Below are 26866 nucleotides of genomic sequence, written 5' to 3' on the forward strand. Positions count from 1 at the left end.
TTTTTCTTGTAGGAGCAACAGTTTAAGTTAGAGGCCATCCTGGGTTGGGGGAGTCGCCGTTTAACTTAGAGGCTCTTTCCCTTCCCCCCTTTCTTTTTCCTATTTTAAAAAAAAAAGAAAGAAAATAAAGTTTAAAGTTCCTTTTAGTGTTGTTGTTGCTGTTTTCTCTTTGGTAATATTGTAGTTACTTCTAGCATGTCCAAAGATCCTAAGGAGTCAAAACCTTTGGGTTTTAAAAAGTGTGACTATTGCTGCCAGAAGATGACCCTTACGGACAGGCACACAAGCTGTGTCTCTTGCTTAGGGGCTATACACCTGCAGGACTCGTGTTCTATATGTCATACTTTTAGTTCTCGGGTCCTGCAGGAGAGGAAAAATAAGTTGATTTTACTAGGCTTACTAAAGAGTCCCTTTGATATTGCTATTGAGGGTTCTCAGCCAGCAAAAAAACAGGAAAAGTCCCCTAAGCCATCATCTTCATTGGCTCCAACGTCATAGCCATCCAAATCTAAGGATAAACCTGTGAATTTCTCGGATCCGAGTGTCAGTTCGGACAAAGCTCTTTCTCTGGTGGTTCCATCAGTGGTTTCGGAGCCAGTCAGGACTCACAAGAGAACCAGGTCTCCCTCTCTGGAGCCTGTGCAGTCTGTTCCACAGTCCCCGCTGTTACAATCTGTGGCAGGCAATCATCGGTCTTCCTCTCATTCCTCTCGATCATCCTGGCTTTTGAATCATGATGTGGAGAGGGTGGTGGAGAGGCTTCTCAAGACACAGACATTAGCTAAATTACTATCAAGCCCAGCCCACAAGGAATTGGCACCGACACCCCAACCCACACCTTTATCGATTCCTCCTCCGACTCCTTTGAATTCGGAGCTGGAGTGCATGGGAGTCATTGTGGTGGAACCATCAGCTTTGATTACCATTGGTCTATCGGTTCCGACTACTGCTCCGATCTCTTCGTTGTCTCGGTCTTTAGAGGGGTCTGGGGGCAGATGCTGTCTCGTCGGCTCTGAGGGGGGGGGGTGGCATCAGACCCTTCTCCAACCTCGCTCTCCCTCTCGGGGCTTTGGCGCAGGTGAGTTTGGCTCCTACATTGGTTTCGGAACCATCGCTTTTGGTTCGGAGGAGATCTCTGAGCTCTTTGGAGCTGGGGACTCTTTCGGGTCGGGACCACGGTATCTTTGAGGTGATGAGCATGGTGTCCTCTGAGACCACTCTACCCTGAGCTCTATTGGCTCCTGCTCTTTCAGTGCCCGAGTCTGCCTCTGATTCCCCCCCAAGCATAGGGAACCCATGCTCCAGGACGCCCCATTGGGCGACCCCACCTCTTCCAAAACCTCCACTGAACACCCCTTGGAGGAGGTCCCTCGGAAGCAAAAATGCAAGAGGAAGAATTTGGGACTCCCTGAGTCTGTCACTTCAGACACAGACTTGGAGGACTCAGAAGGGTCCCCACGGTCCCCCTCTGAGGATGTCTCTTTTTCAGACATCCTGGAAATCCTTGGACAGAGGGGTGGCTGGAAATCCCTTGCCCCTTCTGAGGACGAGCCTGTGTACCTGGATGCATTTGGTCCCTGACCCTCCACCTCTTGGGTGTCCACGCCTTTCGACCCTCTACTGGCTTTAGTGAGTCGTAAGGCCCGGAGCTTCCCAGAGACTATGAAACTAGTTCCGAGGAGGCCCAATAAATTCATAACTGCTCCACAGGATAGGTCCTTTCTATCAAAGGGTGTGCATGTTGATGTTGTGATGGTGCGGCAGCCACCAAGAAAGAATTAGCGGAGACTTCTTCTTCTGTCTATCCACCGAACAAAGAGTCTCATACGATGGACAGGTATGGAAAGCGTATGTTTGCTTCAGTGACCTTTACTCTCAGGTTGCTGAATTATTTGTCCCACTTTACACGCCTTCAAAGGGATCTCCTAAAGGAACTAAGAGATACCCTGCAGGATCCTACAGCTGAAGGAGCTGCGAGTAAGGCGGCTTCACTGCTTGCGACCTTGACATCTATAGTTAACTCCTCCATGCAGCTGATCTGTTACGCAGCACATGGGGCAAGTAGGGCAGCAGGCACAGGAGTTGCTTTGCGTAGACACTCCTGGATGCACCTTTGTCAGGTTGCAGAGCCCTTCAAGTCCTCCTTTACCAATAGCCCCTTTGACTGCTCTTCGCTGTTCGGGCCTCAGGTGAAAGATACTCTTACCAGCTGTGAATGGGATGGCAAAACTCTCTCTGCCATGGGAGTACATTTTTCCGCTCCTCTAGACCTTACCCTAAGGGTCAGAATAGCGGGAAGATGTGGTTCAGAAAATCACAGGGAGTTTCACCTGACACACGCGGAGACCTTTCCATCAGGAGCAGAGGGGGAAATAATGGGAGACGCCGATCCCACGGTGGTGGGGGGGGGTACGCAGAATCAGGCCGACAAGAGATACCTGTGGTAGGCCTTTCCAGCACTCCTGAAAGGAGGCCCGACTATCTGCCTCTGGAGGCAATCGGGGGCAGATTATCCTAGTACCGAAAAGCCTGGCAAACAATCACGGAAGATAACATGGGTACTGTCGATAATATCCAGGGGTTACAAAATTTTCTTCTCCCAACCACCCCCTCCAACAAGTCAGCACTCAATCCCAGATGTTCCACCCAGTCTTCTGGATCAAGCAAATCTAGAAGTTCAAAGGTTTCTAGAAAAAATAGCCATCCAAGAAGTCTTCGCAGACCTAATTGAATCCGGCACTTACTCAAGGTTCTTTTTAGTTCCGAAAAAGACAGGGGATCAAGACCCATTTTGGATATCAGCAAACTCAACAAATCAGTCAAGAAAGCAACGTTCCGGATGGTAACACTGCATTCCATTCTTCCCTCTTTGGGTCAGGACAATTGGATGTGCTCCATCGATCTCCAGGATGCATGCTACCATATAAAAATGGACAGGCGGTCCAGGAGATACTTACTCTTCCGGCTGGGAGCAAGTCATTATCAGTTCAGAGCTCTGCCCTTTGGTCTCACCACACCCCCCAGGGTATTCACCAAATGTATGGCAGTAGTCTCAGCTCATCTGAGGCATCTAGCATTCTGGGTGTTTCCATAAATAGACGACTGGCTCCTCACTGCCACCACCAAGCATCAACTGATCGAGGCACGGGACTCCGCTATTCACACCTGTACACAACTAGGCATCACCATAAACTACAAAAAGTCTGCCTTGTTGCCTTGTCAGTATATTACATTTATAGGGGCAGATTTAGACACAAGGGCTATGATAGCAAAACTGCCTCTCGAAAGAGTGTTAACCATCTGTCAAGTTTTTTTTTCCTCGTGAAAAGAAAGAGAATCCAGGCAAGATTCGTCCTCAAGGTCTTGGGTTCGATGGCTGCAGCAGTTACCTTCGTCCCTACAGCCCGCTTCCACATGAGAATTCTGCAATGGCTCCTGTTGGCTCAATGGTCATTCCAGGATTTAGCAGTGTCACATCAGATTTGGATCACTGAGTCATGCAAGAAGAATTTAGCATGGTGGCTTCACTCCCCTTTGGTATCAATGAGCAGACTGTTTCTAACCCCCCAGCCCATAGCCACAGTGACCACAGACGCTTCCCAGATGGGGAACAGGCTGTTCAGTGGACTTGGCAAGAACATGAGTACCACTTGCACATCAGTGTCCTAGAGATGAGAGCAGTGCTTCTGGGGTTGCAAGCACTTCAAGACCCTCTACCCATGAGGACTATAGCAATTCAGACAGACAACATGTCGGTATATGGTACATCAACAAACAGGGCAGAACCAGGTCTTATCCCTTGTGCCGAGAGGCTCTAGGAGTATGGCAATGGGCGATATCTTCCCAACACTTTCTGGTGGCAATGCACATTCCGGAGAAATCCAGCATGATAGCGGACAAGCTCAGCAGGGCTATTCTGATGCCTCACGAGTGGTCCTTGAAACAGGAATTTGCAGAGCTTATTTTTCACAAATGGGGCCAGCCATGTTGCGATCTTTTCACCACTCCCCTCAACAACAAATGCAGCAGCTACATTGCCCTAGTCTAACCACCAGGACAGTCACCCAGGGATGCACTGGTTCATGATTGGCCCCCGGGACTGCTTTATGCCTTCCCACCATTCCCCCTGATCCCCAAGGTTCTTCAGAATGCACAGTCATTGGGTTGCAAGTTAATCTTCATTGCTCCTTACTGGCCTCGACAGATTTGGTTCCCATTCCTCTGGCCTCATCTGCAAGGGGAGGCTTGGATACTGGACCCAGTTCTAGATCTTCTGACGCATCAGTCGGGTGCTCTCCACCCTTCTGTCCATACTCTCAAGCTGACGGCTTGGTTTCTCCACTTCCAGTCTTAGCCAGACTCCCAGATGTTTCCGCGGCAGTTCAACACATTTTGATTTCATCCCATAAACCCACTACAAGAAAACTTTATGCTACTAAATGGAAGAGGTTCTCTTGTTGGGCAAAAAAGAATGGCATTGATCCTTTTACTACCCCCATTTCTAGGATTCTGGATTTCCTTGCTGAAACATTTGAACGAGAAGCAGCAGCAGCTACTATCCGGGTCCAGCTAGCTGCCATTTCTAATTTCCATGTAGGAGAAATGGGATCTAACATCATGTCACACAGGCTATGTAAAGCATTCCTAAGAGGTACTTCCCTTTTAAGACCTCCAATAGGAGAACCTCCCCCCCCCCACCCGGGATTTAAATCCAGTTTTAGAGAGACTCATTCTTCCTCCGTTCGAGCCAGCTGATTCTTGTCCTCTGAAATTTTTAATATGTAAGGCCTTTTTCTTAACTGCCATTACTTCGGCTAGGAGGGTTGTCTACTCATCCCCCGTACTTCATTTTCCACAAAGATAGAGTTTCTCTCAGAACCAGTCCCTCCTCCTTACCCAAGGTGTGTTCAGAGCACAATTTAAATCAATCCATAGAGCTTCCTGTATTCTTCCCCAATTATGGCAACAAGGCAGAGTATAAGCTCCATCAACTGGGTGTTCATAGACAGTTACATTTTTATTTACACAGGACTAAGATTTCAGAAAATCCAACCAATTGTTTATATCCTTTGCAGACAACAAGAAAGGTTGTCCATTCTCTAAAGTGACCTTATCAAAGTGGCTTTCAGACACTGTCATCCATGTCTACACTTTGCGGAACAGAGAGCTTCCAGGAAAAATGAAAGGACACTCAACTAGGGCTTTGGCTACTTTTATTGCCTTTCAAGCCAAGCTGCCTTTAGATTCAATCTGTGCGGCAGCTACATGGGCTAATCCCCATACCTTTATCTCTCATTACAAAGTAGACGTGGCCTCCTGGAACAGGGCATCCTTTGGTTCCACGGTCCCGAAGAGTCTTTTCCAGTGAGTCACCCAAGATATAGGTGCTGGGCACACTGTCCCAAATAGCAAGAACGGAGGTGAGATTAGACAACATAACATAAAAAAGTTATGTACTCACCATAATGTTCCATGTTTGTTGTCCTTCATCTTGCCTTCCATCTTGCGTCCCACTCTCCTTCCCCCTCCTGGAGGATCGAGAGGAGTTTTCTTCCCTTTTGTTTGGATACACTGGCTAAGTTCCCTTTTGTGTACCAGTTAGTCTTTCCTGCCTTTCTCTTTGTTGATGTTTACACACTCACATGCAGGTCCCTTTCTCATAAGAAAGTTTAGTAAAATTTGGACCTATTTAGTCTGGTGGGTTATCATAAACGAGATCTGGGTAACTACCATTAGACATGTTGGGATAGGGGCTAGCCTCGAGACAGTAAAAAGCTCTCGAGCTATAGTATATGGTCGAGTCAACCCAACCATCAAGAAGGAAGGCAAGATGAAGGACAACAAACCTGGAACGTTATGGTGAGTACATAACGTCTTTTTCTCTACCGTACACTCCAACATTATTAGCACCATCTCCGCCCTTTGGATTCTAATACAAAATGCTTAATCTTGATCAGAGAGAGTCATTTATCCCTCACTTGATTATGGTTTTCCTTCCCTCTGTAACAGAGACAGGATACGGTCTTTCAGTTTATAATTCAAATTTTAGCAGTATGCGTCTTGGAGGTTACAATTGAGTCACCAAAGGCATTTGCGTCAAATGCCATTTAGTGAAAAAGGATTGCCGAAAACCAGTTTTAGAGATCTTTGAGGTTGCACTTGCTTCACTGTTGTGCAACTGTGGAGTTGGTATTTGTATGTCATGGGAGGGGGTATAAGAAGTACAAAAATTCTGAAAGTGATTTTTATCATTTTTTTCTGCTAAATGGCATTTGATGTAAATATCTTTGGTGATTAGATTTAAGTCCCGTGTCCTGATTGTTTCACATTTCTGGACTGGTTTGGCATATACAGTCAGTGCATGTAACACAGTTCAGCTTTCTAATTTACCTTTAAAATATGATACAGCATCCAGTCTTTCAGCTCTCTTTCCAACGCCCCAGTAACATACATTCTTTCTATAGGTTCATCTTCTGTGTCCACCTCATCATTTTCTTTTAGTAATTCAACCTTGTTTAGCAGAAGATCATATTTTACCTTTAAGTCTATATCTTCCTTTTTCAACTCCTTGGTGGCATCATTCTGTGAGTTCATGACATCTACCTTCTCTAACTGATGTGACACACCTCAGCAGGAAATTCCGCCAAGTAGGAACTAATTCTCTTATTCTCATTTAAAATAGATTATTTCATATCTACCAAGAGAGTCTATACTGTTGTTGCTTCATGCATGCCCGTTTATGATCATGAGATTCAGGCCTCTGCTTATCACTTGCCATCTAGATTTTTCGCCTGTTGATGCGCGCCGTCAGTCTTATTGTTAGCTTACCTTCCTTCTTTATAGCTTTTCTCACATGAAGTCACGTGAAATAACCTTATACTTGTACAGTAGATCATACGGGTCTATATCAGCATTTCGAAAATGCAATAGGTCGAATCACTAAATGTCGAACTGAAATGTTCGACCTATTACATTTTTGAATGCCGATAAAAAAAAAAAAAAAAAAAACTTAAGGGTGTATGCTGCGCCCCCCACACCCCCCTACTTAAATATACCAACTCCGAGACTGCACTACATTGAGGTAAATGGAAATCTCCCTTTACAGAGATTTCCTTTTACCCGCTCGACGTTCTGCCCTTAAGGCATTCTCGATGCAACAATATAAAATTCAATTATGTCAGCATTTGAGATGCTGATAGGGACCCAATCATACACCCTTTCGCCAAATGACATTTTAATTTTAATCCACTGATAGAAATTTAACTTGCTGAACAACCAATGATTACATCTTTTCTTTAGTGCATCACCACTGGAAGTCCTTGGTGCTCACTTCTTTTGCCTCATTTGTTGCCTCTTTTGCTGGATTGGTGCCTGACTTTTGCTTAGTTGCCCTGCAGTGTTGCACTGTGCTGCCGTCATGGGCAGTGCAGCATACCAAGCTGTGTAACATAGACAAGATAATTAAACAAGACTGTTAGCTGATATTTGTCATACTGGAAGTTATATTACCCATATAATATGCACACACACACTTACATGTGTGTATGTTCCAGTGCACAGCTTCCATTGTGTGTAGATGCTTGCAGCTCCATGTATTGTACTCAGTAGCAACACCTTCTTCAGTCCCTACCAGAAATCATTGTTTCACCACATCCTGCCCACGTTGTCCTCCTGACAGTAGGTAGAAGGACCTTCTGGTCACTTGAGAATCATAGCCGGCCTTAGGCATAGGCCAACTAGGCAGCCGCCTAGGGCGCCGCTTTAGTAGGGGCACTTTTCCAGTATTTATTTGGTGTAGGTAGACCAGGATGGGGGCACTGGGTGGTGTGGTTGGGGTGCCATGGTGCCCTTCTGCCTAGGGCACCAGTTGACCTAAGGCCGCTCCTGTTGAGAATTATCCCTTTCTGACTCTTAACTATCTGGACACAGAAGACAGCAATACAAAAATATAATTTCTTTTTTTTTTTTGTGCAAATGGGCTAGTGTCACTTTGCCGTTGATGGATAATTGCAGAAAACATCTGGCATACACAAATGATTGTTTTATTTTCAGTAGTGGCTTTTAGTTTTGCTGTGCAACAGCTTTGTGAAACTTAATCAGATTACATACCTTTATCAATGGATGCCACTCATTTGTAAGCTGAGCTCAAATAAAATATTTTAATGTTTGTCTTTGTTTGGAGATTAGGGATTATTAGTTATCATCTTACTTTTTTGACCTGCATGGTTTCACACCTCTGTTTCCTTCTTGAAATAAATTTTTACTTTGCCTTCCTCCTGGCTTTCCTTCCTGCCTGCTACTTTCTGTTTACTGTGTAGACCAGCGAGTCTTTTTGTTTTTTTATTTCATGGCATCCTTACTCTCTCTTGGCTTGCCGAGTTATGTTTCTCCTGCAGAAGGAGCTGCTGAGCTACAGGTTTTTAAAGAAGGCTTTTGTCCCATTTAAAACAAATGACAAATCATGTCAAAAAATAGCAGAATTCCTTTGGGGAATCTTAAGTGGGAAACCTTTTGAACTAGCAGTGGAATTTCCCATTATCTAATCAAAGAACTGTCATTATATATACAAATCTAACTGAGTGATATGATATGATAATAAAGGTACTGCATTTTTTTGCTTCTGTACCCAGATTGACTTGAGACAGAAAAATGGTTGCTAAATTCTTCATCTTAAAAGCAGCTTATTTTACAAACTGAATCTAAAATATAATAATTTTTAAATGCTATTTGAATTAGACGAATCTAATAATGCTTCTTATCAAGGAGAGCAAGATTTCGCATTTTAATATGACGCGGTATGCTTTCATATACTTTCTCCTGTTTCTTCCTGCCATTTCCAGTGTGAGTTTTGTTTGACACATTGTAACTGTATTCTGAATAAATGGTGATTATTTTACTGACAGTGTAATCCAGGGCAAGCGTGCAAGTCAGTTTACTTTAACAGCTAAACACCTGCAATCTTGCCATCTGCACGGCTTAGGGGCCAAATTAATTATTTATTCACAAGGAGTGGAGGGTTAATGAGAGCTAATGAAATTAATGCTAATGTGTATCATTACTGCTGGAAGCTTCCTTCTCACACTCCTACTTCTCAGCTTCAGATTTTCCTAGGAGGACTGATTCAGCTTTTAGTGTCTTGTGGAGTGAGTAGTAAATGTGTCCCTTTTCAGCAGGAAGTCATGCAGTGTAGTCTGTCTCCCTTTTTAACGTATCAAAAGATTTTCAACTCACCCACCTGTGTCAATGTAGCAATTAAAAGGTTTATTTTTAAAATTAATACATATTTCTTTGCACTTGGTTTGAGCGTTGTATTCATAGGTAGTTTCAAAAAGTAACTATGTTTCAGAATCTTATATGAACATGTGCCGTGTTCCACAGACCTGGGAATGAACCTTGTATATTTGCATCCCTTGTTGAACTAGCCAGGAAAACATTTGCAAGTAATGTAAAGAGATAAATAACAAGAAATGCAGTCATTGTAGGTTTATTCTGCATATTTAAGCTACCTTGATTTGCATTGTTCTCACTAAGTGTAATTACGTTATAATTTGGTTGGTAGAATTCACTAAACTTCCCTAAAAGCAGACAGTAGTAACTTCATGAGTTGCTTTAACTAATTAACAAAGATTTAGTTAAAAAAAAAAAAAAAGGTCGATACTGTACTAAATTTAATTATTATCTGTTGTCATCACTTTTACCAGTTGGAATCTTCTCTGTCAGGTAGTCATTAATATTGTTACATGTGTACTGAACTTGTGGGGTTCACTGCATAACTTTGATGAACTTCAGCCAGCAGGCATCTGACTTTGGGGTAATTTAAAGGCACAGGTGCTACAAGAGATCAGATGCTTGCATAAGTCAAGATATTAACTAGGTCCATTAACCTGATAATCTGGTAGCACCATTTGCCTTTCTTGTAACATCTTAATTAATCCAGAAAAGAGCCAAGGGGTGACCAAGACCTTTCAGGCAACGGTGTGTGTCATGGCCTTTACTGAGGTGGTATTTGTATAGTTTGCAAGTACACTAAGGGAGGCACAAACAAGGCCATACAAATCAAAAGCTGCCAGAAAAGCTTAGGTGACTACCTGTCGGTATGTGGGACTTGTGTTACCATATTTGTGCACAATGGGACAGCGTTGTTTTTTTTTGGGGGGGGGGGTATATCACTAATGATAACTTTCCAGATCAAATGTTTCACATGGCTAGAAAGCAAATATGTTATGGGTTAATGCCCAAGAATCTTTTCCTTCACAGAGTAGTTGTTATAGTATACACCTCCTATTGGAGCCTTGCATTTGCATGGAGACTCTTAATTGCGATGGTGCTTTTTATGCAGCAAACTTTTCATAATTGCTTTGTGCGAGTCTTTGGCTCCCTTTTATGCTGTCGCAGATGCAGGTTATCGAATGCGTCTTTGTCAAACTGAAAAGAGTGAAAAGGCAAAATAGCAAAGCTGCTTTTCAGCGAATTCTTTCCCGTTTGGCCGTTTTCTCTACTTTGCCTTTTTGGCACTGTAGTGTGATTTCGGGGTTGATATATTTAAGTGGGGGGGGTCTGGGGGGCAAAGCCCCCCACATTATTTAATGTTTTACTTTTTTTTTTTGTTTGTTTGTTTCGGAACAGCAATTTTCCCTTGGAAAAAAATTGCTGTTCTGAGGTTTTGACGTTGTAAGCTTTTGCTTACATGGGGTCGATTATGTGTCGTTCGCTCTTCTGAGCATGCAATATCATAATATAGACCCCAAGTCTTCACCTAGGTGAGATATTTGGTTCCATTCAGTTTTGCTTTGATGTGCATCACAGATGTTTGTCATTTGTACAGTTCTGGCTACTTTTTGATAGCTTTTATAGGGTGATACTTTTATGCATAAAAAATGTTTCCTGTGAAGGAATATTTTGTGGACATATAGAGTAATGGGAATTTTGTGAATGTATGTCTGAGGAGGTCACATTAGTAGTTGAAGTGTCAGTTCCATCAAGCTGAAACAGTCTAATAATTCATTCTAAAATCTAGACTGTGCTGTGGGCACATTCCCCTACATAGAGTGGGGAAGGAACCTTTGGTATGTGCACTGGAGGGAACTGGTTGCTTGATTATGTTACAAGTTTTTTTTGAGTTCTACCGCACTCCTCTCTCGCATTTGAATTTTGCACATGTGTGGCTTATACTACATTAGCCTACATGCACGTCTCACACTTCTGCTTTTCATTTTACCTGTTAACCTATGCATTACCTTCTGCTTATAGATGGCATACTACTTATGTATCAGTAAGAACCTCTTTTTACAACTGTATAATTGCAGTAAACCATCAAAGACTGTCTGGCTCTTTCCAATTATTACCCTCCCTTTCCCCTCTTATTCACCAAGAATTCACTGAGTGGTTCCTAAGTCTAAGCTTAGCCAGTTTCTTCATTCCTCCTAATGGAATGAGTATGACTGCTCTACATCCCATTTGTTACCTAACAAGAGAGCCTAATTAGCCCATATGTTTTTCCCTTGGAGATGAGAGTCAGGCATTAGGAGGTACACCAGTCTTGCTAATCTGTTGTGCTTCCATATCAAAACCAACAGCAAAAACAGAAGCAAATGTTGGTAAAACAAAACTAAGTAAACCAAACCAACACCGGATGGAGATGGAATGCCAATAAATATCCAAAAGTGCACGAATACACGTAAAACACAGGTTTATTGATTCCAGTTAGCCTACAGCACCTGGTATTCCCAGGCGGTCTCCCATCCAAGTACTAACCAGGCCCGACCCTGCTTAGCTTCCGAGATCAGACGAGATCGGGCGCATTCAGGGTGGTATGGCTGGAATCAATAAACCTGTGTTTTACATGTATTCGTGCACTTTTGGATATTTATTGGCATTCCATCTCCATCCGGTATTGGTTTGGTTTACTTAATCTGTTGTGCTTCCCTAACTCCCCTCTCTGCTTGTGGCATGCAGGCTCCACCTATTTCTGCCTCACAGACAAGGCATGCACACTAGTACATATGCTTTCTCAGATAAGTGGTGCACAGCTGTACAGCATGGGCCTGTTAAACTTAGTCTGTGGGTGATCAGCAATATTCAGAAAAGTTCTGCCAGTGCAGCAAATTGAACCACTTTCCATCCCCCAAAGTTGGCAAGTAGGCATTGTCCCCTTGCTACTACTCTTCCAACATGACCACTGCAGCTCCCATGCTGCTAATCAAACATGGATCATCTGGACCATAATCAAGGCTTTATCCTACTCTGCCACAGCATCGGGCAGGTTCTTTCACATTTCATTCCCTCCAGTATTCTTTAGCTGAATTACTGCATACTTGTGTGCTTTGTAGAGGCAGTATCTTAAAATATTATGGGTCCATTTTCGGCTACCAAAAAGAAATAACCACAAACTGCTAAATATCAAACTGAAAACATCGAAATGTAACATTCCTGAATGCGTATAACTTCGAAAAATCATTAGTCAAATGGCCATAGTTAGCCAACAACCAGGATGAAACACGATGCATAAGGTAAGCGAAGGAAACCTTTAAATTTTTCCTTTTTACCCACTGTAGTGCGATCTCAGAGTTGGCATATATAGTGGGGGGGGGGGCAGCTCCCCTCCTTGATTGTTTTCCATCTATGGCCATTTGATGAATGATATTTCAAAGTTCTATGAGTTCATTAATGTTAGGTTTTGATATTTTACATTCGATATTTAGCTGTTCACAGATATTTCTTTTAGGCAGGCGAACCTAGATCCCAATTTTATAGTACTGCAGGTGTTAGCAGATTTCTGCAGACTTTTAAGTGCCTTATGTATGACAAGTACTGTCACTAGAGGTGGAACAAGGAAGATTGATGCTTGCTCCAACCTACCTCTTTTGTTATCCTTTGACTATGCCGCCACCAAAGTAAGATGAGCCATGTACTTCTCTGAATGAAGCTATGGATGGCTGATTACTATCCAGGATGCACCACTACCAGTCCCCAGATCTCTGAGTCAACTTTCTGTCAGTTTTTGCTGTTTTGCTAACAAAACTGGTTTTAACGACTATCGCTAACTTTGTATTGTTTTTGAAAATTGTTTTGTTGTGTTGTGCTTGGGTGTTGTTTTTGTCCGGCCCCCTCAATCCAGGGCACTTCCGGACTGTCAACCTTCAATACTCTAGTAAATACTTACTTAGTTTTTTAGTCCCTATCCATTTTCAGGAAGTGTTATGTTTATGATTATTACTTAGCATAGCTTTTTATTATCAGTGTGATTCTGTGAAATTTAGTTGTTTTACTCTTCTGTGTAAGTGACTTGATTGTATAACATCATGTCTCAAACCCCTAGGCCTTGAGCTTTAAAAATCGGATGATGTCTCATTTGCAGACATCTTAGAGATCCTCAAACATGGCTGTAGATGCCATGGTGGTGGCATCTGCTACACAACAGGGGCAGGCTGCTTTAAAGCTGCTAGAAAAGTCATCAACGGTCCCCACAGACCAGATCGGATCAGGAAATACTCTCCAGGTTTTTAGTGCCAAAAACAGGGGACCTGAGACCAATATTATTGGATCTCAGCAGACTGAAATAATCCGTTGAAATCCAGATTCACAATCCATTCTCCGTTGTTGTGTTTTTGGATGGATGTGTGCTAGACCTCCACCCGCCTATCTATTATCACATAATACCACATCGAAGGAGGTATCTAAGCTTCAGCCTGCCTGGAAGTCAGTCATTACCAATTTTGTGTGCTCTGCCCTTTGGTCTCACCCCCAGTGTTCTCCCAGAAAGTGTTGGCAGTAGTGGCTCACCTGAAAAGAGATCTTGGATTCCAGTGTTTCCCTATCTACGACGACTGGCTCTGGCTGCCACCACCAGGCATCTTAATGGACAACCTCAAAGCCACCTCTCCCACCATCTCCCTACCTGGGATTACATTCAATTGGTCAAAGTCTGTCTTGCTGCTGCTCTCTCTCAAAAAAGTTTATAGGGGCAGAGAGACTCAGATTGATGATGGCGTCTTTCTTCCTGCGAAGATAGGGGGCATTGTCTGGGCAAGGCTAGTTCAGGCTCCTGGCTTTCGGATGACTCTTCCCCTCACATCAGCGTGTTGGAGATTGAGGCTGCTATCCTACCTGCCTTACACACACAGCTTCCTTGTCCTCAGGCATTCAAGCCATCCCACACAGACAACAATATTGGGTTGGTGGTATGGTATCCAAACAAGGGGGAGAGATCATTATCCCTTTGCAGAGAGAGGCCATGAGTGTGGGGCAGGACAATTCTCTCTCTCGGAATGGTCTTATAAGCGCTGCAGCAGAGGTTAAGAAGAGGGGGGATGGCTGCTTGCTGCACCTATTTGCAACAAAACCAACACCAAGTGCAGTTCTTTCTTCTTCTATTCCCACAGAGGAAGTACCAGCCATGGGATGCTCTAGCACAACCTTGGCCAACAGGGCTTTTATGCCTTTCCTCCAATTCCACTCCTTCAAAGTTATTCAAAAGCTTCTCAACTGGGAATGATTCTGATTGCCCCCATACTGGCTCGTCAGATATGGTTTCCTTACCTGAAAAAGCATGCAGTGGGCGATCCGTGGACCTTGTTTGCCACCCCCCCCACAGGACATTGGCATCAGTCCCTTCAATAAATAAAATTGACAGCTTGGCTCCTCCACTTCCAACCTTAGTTAAGGCACACACAAGACCCGGAAGTTTCACATTTTATCTTGACCCCACAAACCCACCACTAATCCGGGATCTTGATTTGGTTGGTGTGTGCATTAACATCTCCCCTTTTGAACCGGGCTGCACATGCGAATTAAAATATCTGTCTTGGAAAGCGGCATTGGATAGTAGTATCACTAGGCCTAAATCATCCTTCCTTCCCAAAAAGTTGTTCTAGTTTCTGTCTTCAACAATCTATGTTCAGGGCAATTACGCTTCTATTTAGACAGGACTCGCAACTTTCGTAAGTCAGACCACCAAGCGCTATTATTGAAATTTTGTGTTGCTGGCTACTTGGTCCCAACCGCACACTTTCATTATCTGGCGATGTTATATATAGAGGGGGTATGTGTGTGTGCATATGCGGACAAAGATATTTTGCATTGTAGTAGCATACAGTATTTTATACAATTATGGAAATCAACATTTAGCACTGTAGTAATTTTCTTGCTTGAGCTATGATGTTCTGTTTTGCATTTTACAAGTCAGATGTTAATGTAGCATTTCTTCTGTGAAAATAACTGATGTTCTGAAGTAGTTGAGCTGTACCATCATAACTGAAATTGTAACTTGGTCATGAGGGAATCATGAGTGGAGCTGTGACATTTTGCATGGCATATTTTAGCAGTGTAGAAATACCACTTATTTAAATGCCCACAGTCTCTCTCTGTCTCACACACACACACACACACACACACACACACACACACACACACACACACACACACACACACACCAACATTGTGCTGTTGCAGTGGAGCTGTGAAATAAAGCAAGAGATAGCATTTTGCCTGTGGCAAGCAATATTCAACACTGTTCTGTTGAATAAAAAAAATTGATACACATTTTTCATAATAGAATGCTATTGTGCATTGATACTTATCATAGATAAAATTAGTTAAAAAGAGCAAGGATCTTTTGTCTCAGTTTATTAGTGAGTAAGCCGTGATACTTGGGAAAGCATTACATGAAATGTCAAAGCCAAGATAACCAAATTCTTACGTAAAGAACATTCTTTTCTGAATTCAGTGTTTAGTTAAGCTAATAAACTCCAGACATTAGAGATTTAACAACTTGTAGAAATGCGAGCGTCATAGACGACTTCTCAATAATCACTTCCTTGTCCACCAGTACAATGTGTTTCTCCCAGCACTTCTTACAAAGCAGTCCAGTAAAATATTCTAGGAGGTCAAAATAAATTCATGAGGTAAGATTGTTCTGAAAACCTGATCTAAATCTTGTTTAGATTTACTTGCCTGTTGATGGTTCCAGAATGTATGTAATCAAGGATCTCTTAGTGCCTCCTGACATCTCCAACAGCTGTCAAGTGTAGCCTGCAACCTGACTGCTATGCAAAAATATTTGTACAGGCATTTCTACACAAGGATTCTAAAACACATGTACATATCCAGTCTAGTGGGGACATTTTGGAATCCAACAATGTTTCAGATTTCCTACCCACTTATGCATTGAGGGAAATTAATGTCAAGCTATGTATAAATTTTACTGACAATTCTTCTCAGAGTAGTCTTTTGCCGACTTGTATCTAAAATAAATTGGATTACACCAGCCTATATGCTTTGGTGGTCCTAAGCCTCCTAGTTTCCTTAGTTTAGCTATCAAATATTAAGCATATAAAAGAAATCTCGCTCTGTGGTCTAATAACTGTCTGTTAAATGAGGCCATGTTATTGCCTGTCTGAGGGAATTAGCTGGTCCCAATTTATTGTGACCTGATGTTTATCCACCCAAACAGCTAGTGGTCCCTCATTTACCTTGTCAAATAAGTGACTGTGGATGTTTTTTTTATCAGTCCAAGCCAGCCACATTAAGATTGGCAAATTTGAAATGACACAATCAAAAGTACTGGTGAAAGTTGGAAGCCTGGAGAAATGTTCTTTCTTCCTGGAACAAAAAAGGGTTCTCTGTCTGCATAGATTTCTGTCTGTCTTGCCTTGTATTCTTCCATATTCCATTGAAGAAAGAACCCGTTTTGACCCTTCAGTCCAACACTGACAAATGTCAGGTAATTAAATGCTGCCCTTCTTGGTCCACTGGAAGCATCCCTTTATCCAGTGACACACCTGAATGCTTTCCATTCCACACAAAATACAAGCATGTACATGTAATCATGTTTAAGCCATTACCAGAAGGGAGAAGTGGAATAGCTTGAAAAGTATACAGTGAAAGTAGAACCTTTGAGCCTTTTCTTGTAGCAGATTTTTCCATTTTGAAAATAAACCCTTGCACTTCATTAGTAATATTCTGTAAGTAAGTAACCTTGCAAGAGTAGGCCCCAGCCAGAGCCCCAAGTATGTATTAGTTTGTGCTGCAATAGATAGAAATGCTCCCCTTTACTGTTGTAACAGCTAAAAACTAGCCTGTGTTGTGGCTATATTTATTTTATAACCCAAGTAAAAAACAAAGCAGTCTAAGGCAGTTAAGGTCCCATACAAACTTTGCTTAGTTTTTTACTTGGACTGTGTTTTTGGCCGTCTTTGGCAGACATGGCTGATGGTTTTGAGCTGGAATTGGATTATACACCTGGTATTTTCAGAGAAGAGTAATACAGCTACTGTAGCGAACAGATTGCAGCGACTGGTACAAGTGAAAGAGAATCCTTTGTTCTCGTTAAAACTAGGTAATGTTGAATTCCATGAAAGTACATCTATACCTGATGCAGAGTTTTTCAAGAATGTGTTGAAAGATGGTGAAAATAAGTTGTATAATCTGAAAAGTTGCAATGGCAACGTTTGTATCTAGAAGCTTGTCTTCATTTTAAGGTAGTCCCTAGAGGGCTACAAGTTCTAAGGATGCCAACACATGGTATGGCATTTCCTGAACTGTTGCGCAAGTGGAAGGAGTTGAATATTGAGCTGAGTTTTAATTGTATGCATCTGCTAATCAACTTTTTTAAATCATTTGAAGATGAATTATGTAGAGAGATTGATAGTCTCCTTAATGAAATGAACTCTGAGTGTTGGTGATGTGCAGCGGATTCAGCTTGATGAGATTTTTATAAATGTTTCTGTGTATGAGAGCAAACTTAAAGCTGTAAAGAGCAAGAAGTTAAACCGAGATTTTAATGACTTCTATAAGGGCCATATTTTTATGTGGCCACGTAATACAAATACAAATGAAAGTTTGAGTGTTCTGAGTGTAGTTAAAGAGAATGATACAATACAGAGCAGTGTTCCTATGAATATTCAGCAGGATGTCACTAGACACGCCTCTTCACCACCTGTAACTGATACCTCCCTGAATGTAGGATGTTGGATCATTTGCATCTTCCAATGTGGAAAGTGCTTCCCTGAATAGTGAGAATGAATGGCTTGGAGCGAGATGAAAGGTGGCGACTATATCTTCAGCTTCTGTCATCCCTTTTCCAGCGTTGCCAGTCCCAATAAAGGATACCAATGCACAAAGCGACAGAAGGAAGAGCAAACTGTCAGTCGAGACTGTAGAGACAGTAGCGACCAAGAAGTCAGCATGGAAACAAAAAAATGACTTAATTTTTAATTTGTCTTCTCATCAACTCACTGCTGAACAGGTTAGTGTTTTGAACCTGGTTTATTGTTCATACCTGCCAGCAGAACTGAAGTGCTTGAGACTTTGCTACAGTTGAAACTGTTTGCTCATAATGTAATGCTTAATAGGTTCATAGGTTGGTACTAGGTTATCGGCCCTAGGGCCTTTACAAGACTAGCCATAACAATTCCGTGGCTATTTCTTCCCACAGTATTTACTTCCCTGGACCTCTGACTGACGTGATCCCCGGGGTGAATTTCCTGTCTGCCATCCAATCATTAAGGTTCCTTTTGAAGAGGTGCTCTGATTGACATGTATGGGCAGTCTATTCCAGAGTCTGGGGAGTCTCTGGGTCAGGAACCTATCCTTCCAACATGTTTTGTTCATTATGATGACAAGGTTTAGATACCTGGAGCATGTGTCTCCTGAGGGATTGGGATTTCTTTAAGTGTAGCATGTCCAACAGTTCTAGGTTTGACATAGCCTTGTATGTTAAGCAGAGATTGCCTCTGAGTAGACGATATGCGACAGAGTATAGGCGGAGTTTTTTTAGACGGTCAGCATAGGACAACTGCTTTAGGCCTGTGATTCTTTTAGTGAGGTATTTCTGCGGCCTTTTCAGTTGTTGCAGATGTCTTAAGACAGTTTTTCTGTCAGATAATTATACTGTTACCAAGTATAAGAAGCCAAGTGTTTTTGTCCACAGATAAGTAGTTCTGTTGAATTGTTTTTGAATAAATGTGAATGGGACTTGCTCGAAACAGAACAGAAACATAATAAGGATGTTTTTGTAAATTTAACTTATACTGAAGTTGCTGCTCTGAATTCTTTGAAGGATAACTTAAATATTCAGATCCGGCCAGCTGATAAGGGTGGGGGGAATTGTCGTTTTTGATAAAGCAAAGTACGATGAAAAGATGTTGGATATGTTTTCTGATTATAATGTATATGTTGAATTACCATCAAAGTCTATGTGTAGAATGTTCCAGCATGTCTGAGATGAGTTGTACGATTTGCTGATGAATAGGCTGATAGATAAAGACCTTTATGATTATTTTTCAGTTGCTTTTCCCTGCACACCTTGTATACATGGGTTACCCAAGATTCATAAGAATGATAAGGATCCTCCACTTCGACCTATTGTGTCGGGCAATGGTTGGTTAATGGAACCTATGTCAATTTTTGTTGAACATAAACTCAGGGTAGTAGTTACTGGTGTCAAGACTGTCCTTAGGGCTGCACAACATTTTTAACTGATTTGTATGAGTTTAATTTTGAACATGATTTGTCCAACTATGTTTTGGTTACGTTGAATGTGAATACACTGTTTGCAGTGATACCTAATTTAGGAGGAGTAGAAGCAGTCAGGCTTTTTTACACACACACACTGAATATTCTAATGATATGATATTTTTGATTTGTGCACTCTTAGATTTGATATTGGAAAGTAATATTTTCATGTTCAAAGATAATACTTACTTGCAGAAGGTTGGCGTGGCTATGGGGACTTCTTGTGCTAATAGCTACGCCTACCTTGTCATGGCTAGTTGGGAGGATGAATATGTTTTGACTCCACATCCTTTCTCCAAACACCTAAATTTTTCAGAAGGTTTGTGGATATTTTTCTCCTATGGGATGGAAGTATATCTGAGTTGGATTCATTTGTAATCTATCTTGAATCTACTACTGATTATCTTAGATTTACTAAGAATGTAAATGTGGAGTGCATTGATTTTTTAGATGTTCACTTGTTTAAAGGTGATGGAGGCATGTTGTAGATACCTGTCTATAGAAAACCATGTAGAAAGAATCCCCTGTTGCATCGAACTAGTATGCATCCTGGGTATGTCTTTAAGAATATTGCTAAAAATCAAGCCTATAGAACGTCACAATTGCACACTAGAGATGAGGGTTTTGCTCAAGCATTAACAGATTTAAAGGATGAACTTTTAGATCGGGGTTATTCAGAGAAAGATTTTGATATGGCAGGTTTAGAAGTTTTATAAGCAAGATATATGAAGTAGCACAACCTTACTTTTTTTAAGAAAGAGGGTTTACCCCCTAGGAGAAGAGCAACACAAGACAAATATGTTAAACCTGTTGTTACTTTCTCTAATAATGTAAGTTGGGTATGTGATGTGATAAGGAGGAATTGGCCAGTGCTTATATCAGGTGACAAAATGTTAGGGATTGTTGGTAATGTACCGCGCTTTTGTTTTAGGAATGGGTTGTCGCTAAAGAGACAGCTTTGTCATGAATGGAAACAGAAGCAGTTGTCAGTCTCAGATAGAAAAAGCACATTTGCATGCAGAAATTGTGCAGCTTGCTCTTGTATATCAATTTCAAAGGGGTTTAATCATCCAGTTAGAGAGTTTAGATTTTTTGCCCAAATTTTATGCAGATTGTTCAAGTAAGAATTTGGTCTGTCTCGCTACCTGTAATAAATGTAGTAGTGTTTATGTGGGGGAAAACCACCAAGACTTTACATAAGCATTTAACACATTGGTTATATTAGACACAAATATAATGCCAGTGCTTTATATAAGCACATGCAGGTTTATAATGATCATTCTTTTTGTTTTATCGTTTTACAGTGTATTTATGTTGATAAACGGGGTGGAGATCTGAACAGTAAAGTTGTGAAAGCTGAAACCAGATGGATAACTTTGCTACACACACAAAAAACATCCAGGGTTGAATGGTTTTGTTCCTCTAAAACCCCTTCTTAAGGATTGTAAATTGTTTCATTAAGTGGGCAATTGATTATGATATTTAAGATGTATGTGCTTTGTTTTAGATTGTCTGAAGAAGTGCCTATTGTGAGGCATGAAAGCGCTAACTCTCTTTTAAGCTTGTTTTATTAAAGGTTGTTTTATTTAGACAAAAACGTTTGGTCCTAGACTTCTTATTTTGTTCTTATTTTATAACCTATAAGTTCATCAAAGCAAGATAAATGACTTGATAGATAATTCAGGTCTCTTTCCAGATCAAGTAGGTAAACAAGCAGATCATTTGTAAACAAAGCTTCATGTACTCACTCCATTTGCATTCTTTTGTTAGATCTCCTTAACTCTTCAGCTAATGGTTCTAAGTATAACGCAGATAATAAGGGGGGGAATGGCACTGTGCCCTTTTTACTTAAAAATCTGCCAAACCCCATAAACCTCCTCCATTAAAGTCATGATATTCCAGTCACCCACCTACAGTGTAACCCCTTCTTGAAAGGAAGGAGTATCACATAAAATTTTTCTATGTTCCTTATAACTAGGCACTTATATGAATTAGTGTAAAGGTAAAGATTCCTCAGTGACTCTAAATCAATGAGTATGTATCAGCTGTCAGTTGGTACAGAGGTTAAAGTTTCAGGGTTTGATTCTCTCAGCCCTCCTTTGTTTTCTGCGTGACTGTGAACAAGTCACTTAACCAAAGATTGCTCCCAAGTCGCCCCAGAAAAGGGACTGTCAAGTGGTTGGTTAACAAATAGGTATCATCTTCCTTTTTTAGCCTTGAGATGAACTTCCAGTGTAGTGGTGCATTTCTGTCTAAAAAGAGAGACATTACGTTCATCAGTCATATTGAGCACTGCTGCAGTAGGCTTTAGCTGTATGGGTTATATCCTGCCAAGGCTATAACAGCCAACCAGCTTCCAGCACTACAGGACACATTTGTCATACCCAAACTGTATGGCAGCTTAAGCTGAGCTGACTAAAAGATAAGTTTGGGTACCAAGCACTTCAGAGATTTACTGTCACCAAAGAGCACACTCCAGTGAAACTTTTGAGGATCAACAGCTGGCTTGTGCTGCTCCTTTGCTTACCAGATAAGTTCCCGTTGGGAAAAAAAATTCCATTCAATTTTTTTGTATATTATTAATACCTTCCTCTTCAGGAAATGTATCTTAAAGCTAAGAGTTTGTGTTTTAATGGACTGTCACAAGGCAGTACGGTACTTTTAAACTGGAATGCTGTTTTTTCCTGTCAGTTTCAAAGTTGTTTAAAGTAAAATATTTTTGTAGAGAAGTTGTTTTTATTTTATTTTGTGGGACTGTCAGAATGTTTTAAAGTGCTTTTTACTGTATTTGTATGTGAAAAAATGGACTTGTAAAGACTTTTAGTTTTTACTGGCAATTGCTGCTTGTTTTTCCTGAGAAAGAGGTACCATTTTCTGCTTGACCATGGAACAATCTGTCAGTCCCATGGTTGGTCTTTCTTCCAGCCACAAAAATAAAAAGTTAAGCAAACAGCATTTGTATTTAGTTTAATTCACTACTCATTGTATTTGTTGCATTTGGTGTGTATATACATTTTCAGAACCTTGCAGATGATGATAAAAATGAGATTTTAAATTCAACTTTGGATGGAGATTTAGTTTTTGGCCCCACTGCTACAGAAGTGATTAAAAAGGTGTGATTAAAGGGGTAAGCTGATACAGGGAATTTCTAAGATTTTTCACCCCTCCTTTTTCAAGTTTTGCAAGAGTTTCTTCTCTAACTCCTCAGCCAGTTCCAGTAAGAAATAAAATATAGTCTCCACAAAATACAGGTAAACAGATGTTTAAGAAGAAATGGCAATGGGGGTTCCAAGAAGAATTCTGGAAACTTCCAAAACCAAGCACAGTTTGATAAGTCAGAATGTGTATTTAAGAGACTTTTTCCCCCACCCACCCTGACAGCCCCCTATTTTTTCTTCCAGAAAGTTTGAATCTCCATTTTTTCCTTTGGCAATAGATAGTTTCAAATTGGTTCTGAAGATCATTCATCAAGGTTACGTATGGCAGTGGGAGCTACGTCCTCCTTTCTGGGGTTAATTCTTCATCCTCCAGACCAAACACTTTTGTTTCCAGCTATCCTTCATCACATGCTGTCCCAGGGAGTGATAGAACCATCCCAGGTTGGAAAGGGATTTTATTCAAGGATGTTTTTAGTGCAAAAGAAAAGAAAACTTGGAGACCAATTCTGGAATCTTATTTCCAAAACCTGTTTGTGATAGTGCCCAAATCCAAAATGATGTCACTTCACAACCTGTTACCCCTCCTTTCTCATTCAAGTCTCTTTGTAAAATTAAATTTAAAAGATACTTGCATCACATTCCTATTCATCCAGACTTGAGGTGCTTCTTAGAGTTTTCTGTGTCAGTATTACATGATAATTTCTCTGCCTTGCACCTTGAACTAGCAACGGCACCAAGAGTATTCCAAAAGTGTCTAACTCCAGATTTGAAGTTGTTCAATCTCACCTTTATTTTTACTGATGGGTTCTGAGCTGATCCTCGGCTCCGAGTCGGCCAATTTGCAAAGCTCAAGGTCTCTAACAGCTCGAGGCCGAAACCATATCCCACAATGCACCTCTACCTTCCCCAGATCTAGTTTGTTGCTGCAACAGATCGCACGTCTTCTGCAGCTCAGGCCATTTTTTTTTTGTTTTGAGATAAGTGTATTCCTTTTGGAGTTCTTACTAGTTTTCTTTCTTATTTAGAATTGAGAAGTATTCAGCCAGGGTAGGCTATCCTTTCCTTTGTGTTTTTTGTGCTAAGTAGTTAAAAAAAAAAGAAAAAACCTTGTGTTCTCGTTTCTGGCGTTAGGCCCTGTTGGTGTTTCTTTGTTTCTTCCCTATCCCGTACAGCCGAATTAGGCTTTCTTTAGTTATTAATCTGTAGCTGGTTAGGCTTAATTTAGTTTTTTGCATCTAAGTCAAGATTTAAAAATTTGAGTGCAGACTTTATTGTTTAGTTTTCATCTTTGGAGTTTCTGCTTGAATTGTTGTTGGGATTTCTATAGCTTACAGTGAATTATCTGCAAGGTCTACCATGTCTGAAAAAGCTAAGTCAGGGTTTAAAAAGTGCCCTAAATGCAATCAAAAAATGTCTATCACAGATGGACACACTACCTGTGTTTACTGTTTGGTAGAGGTTCATCTGCAAGAAGTTTGTTCCATTTGCCATGGTTTCAGCACCAGGGTTTTGGCAGAGAGGGAAAAAAAGTTAGTTGAACGTGGCCTGATCAAGTCTGCCTTTCAGTCAGACTTGGATACTGCTTTTGCAGGAAGACCAAAACCATCATCTTCTGCTTCTTCTACTGCAAGTTTGGATCTGAAGGGCTCTTCAGTTCCGAAGGTTTCCAAGAAGGTTCCTGTATCGGTTCCAAATTCATCGGAGCCGTCTGTACAGGTAGCTGCTAGGAGCCGGTCCCCAGTCTTGGAACCAGTATCTCTGACCTTAAGATCTCCGATTTTGGGCTTACCGTCACCTTCTTTAGCTTCCTCTCAAGCTTCCAGACTTTCAGATTCAGATGTGGATCGTGTGGTATGGAGACTGTTACAGGATCCAGTGCTGGCTAAAATTCTGTCGGCTTCGACTCAGGCAGTTTCGGAACCGACAAAGTCATCTCCTTTAATTTCTGCTCCTCCTCTAACTTGAATCGAGACATCAGACCCAGAGGGAGCCATTCAGTCGTTTGTGGAACCGGCAGTTCCGACACTCACTTCGGACCTATTGGCACCAACAACCCTGATGTCTTCCACTCTGGTTGCAGACTCTGGGAGCCGACATTCTCTTGTCAGCTCCAGGGAGGGGAGTCAAACTGATGCGTCAGTTCTGACTCTTCCCCTTGGGGCCTCGGCGCAGATGAGCACGGCTCCCACCTCTGACTCGGAACCGGCGGTTTTGGTGTGGGAGGAGTCATCAGTGTCTTCGAACCCGGGTGCTTCCTTGCACTGGAGCCATGGTGCCTTCGATGCCATGAGGAGGGTTTTGTCCCCCTGGAAAGTCACAACCTCTGTAATAGCCACCTCCTCCCGGAAAGTGCCAGAATCTTCTCCGTCACTGCACACCCACTGTAAACGTAATGACCCAGAGTCTCAGGAAGCCCCATTGGGAGAACCCTGCTCTTCCGAGACCTCCCCAGAAGTTCCCACTGAAGAGGTTATGTAAGAGGAGACATTTAGATTGCCCTCAGGAATCCGTCACATCTAACACCGATTTGGAGGAATTAGAAGGGTCCCCAAAGTCCACCTCTGAAGATATCTCCTTTGTGGATATCCTAGAGATCCTTAAGCAGAGGGGTGACTGGCAGCCCCTTAACCCTACTGAGGATGAATCGGTGCTCCTGAAGGCTTTTGGGTTTCAACCCTCCACCTCTTGGGTTTCTCCACCCGTCGATGAGTTGATGGACCTTTTATCTAAAAGGGCATGGGAGTCATCAGATACTATGGACCCCGTTCCTAGGAGGCCCAACAAATATACCTCAGCACCTCATGATAAAATCTTTTTATCCAGATTCCTGTTGATGCCATGGTGATTGCAGCAGCCATTAAGAAAGAGATGTCGGAGACCTCTACATCTGTCCAGCCTCCTGATAGGGAATCTAGGATTATGGACAGATGTGGCAAGCGTATGTTCAGTTCTACGACCTTTAGTCTTTGAATTACAAGGCTTCAAAGAGATCTCCTGAAAGAGCTAGGAGATACTCTCCAGGGTGCAGTAGCCAGTACAGTGGCGGACAAAGTGACGTCTCAGCTTGCTACCCTCAATTCTATCGTTAACTCTTCCATGCGCCTCGTATCTTACACAGCTGATGGGATGAGTAGGGCAGCGAGTACAAGACTAGCTCTTAGGAGACATTCTTGGATGCGCTTATGTTCTTTTGCGGAACCTTTCAAGTCGTCCTTTGTGAATGCCCCATTTGATGGTTCTTCCCTTTTCGGACCAAAAGTTAGAGCCCCTCACCAGATGTGAGCAAGACAGAAAGACTTTGTCTGCCGTAGGAGTCCGTTTTTCCACCCCTACTAGACCTTATCGTAAAGGTCAACGGGAAGGGAAAATGTGGTTCCGCAAAGCCCAAAGAGCCTTTTCGAACTCATGAGGTGAAGCCTCCTCCATGGGCAGAGGAGATGGCAATGATGGAAGCCGATGCCCACATGGCAGTGGAGGTCCGCAGAACCAGGGTGACAGGGATCAGTTCCTTGGGAAGTCCTACTAGCGCTCCTGAAAGGAGGCCCAGCTGTCCTGCTCTGGAGGCAGTCGGGAGACGTTTATCTTTGTACCTAGGCGCCTGGCTCAAAATTACAAAAGAGAGATGGATATAAAATGTCATATCCAGAGGCTGTTTCATCCCCAAACCAACAAAAGGAATCCCGGACATTCCACCCAGTCTACGGGATGTAGCAACAGTAGAGGTTCAAAAAGTATTAGAAAAAAAGATCCAAGAAAACAAATGGGTCTGGAACGAAGCAGGTGTAAAAGCAATATAATCCACAAAACGTAGAAACGGATAAAATCAGCAAAATTTATTGTCCAACAGATAAGCGCTTTCACTATGTAAGCTTCTTCAGATCTTTAAAAAAATTAAAACATTGTTCCAAATATATATACAAGCCTTTAAATCAATTAACCTATCAAATACTAATCAGCATCTTAAAGAAAAAGGACATATCTTAAAACATGTTATACCAACAATGTATGCATATACTTGCAACTTATATACAAAGTACTACTAAAAAACATCAAATAAAAACAATGAACACAAAGAATTTTGCATGTACATAAACTTCCATAAAAGCCAAGAAACACATACACCTACATATCTCATCTAACATTTCTACGTTTCCTCAACCTGGGTTTAATTGAGGCTCTTTCATTAAGTCCTAATC

General features: G+C 41.8%; 1 protein-coding gene and 1 non-coding gene across 3 annotated transcripts in view; one reads left to right on the forward strand and one right to left on the reverse strand.

Moving 5' to 3' along the window:
- PARG (poly(ADP-ribose) glycohydrolase) overlaps nt 1-26866 on the forward strand; it is a 2766579-nt gene that overhangs the window by 2326650 nt on the left and 413063 nt on the right. The window lies entirely within an intron of this gene.
- Nucleotides 11706-11824, reverse strand: LOC122789479. Its single transcript, XR_006362814.1, has one exon. It is a non-coding gene; the product is annotated as a 5S ribosomal RNA (ribosomal RNA).

The sequence above is a fragment of the Protopterus annectens genome, chromosome 14.part0 (assembly GCF_019279795.1).
Source record: "Protopterus annectens isolate FY-2018-M chromosome 14.part0, PAN1.0, whole genome shotgun sequence".
In the NCBI taxonomy this organism is placed as follows: Eukaryota; Metazoa; Chordata; order Ceratodontiformes; family Protopteridae; genus Protopterus; species Protopterus annectens.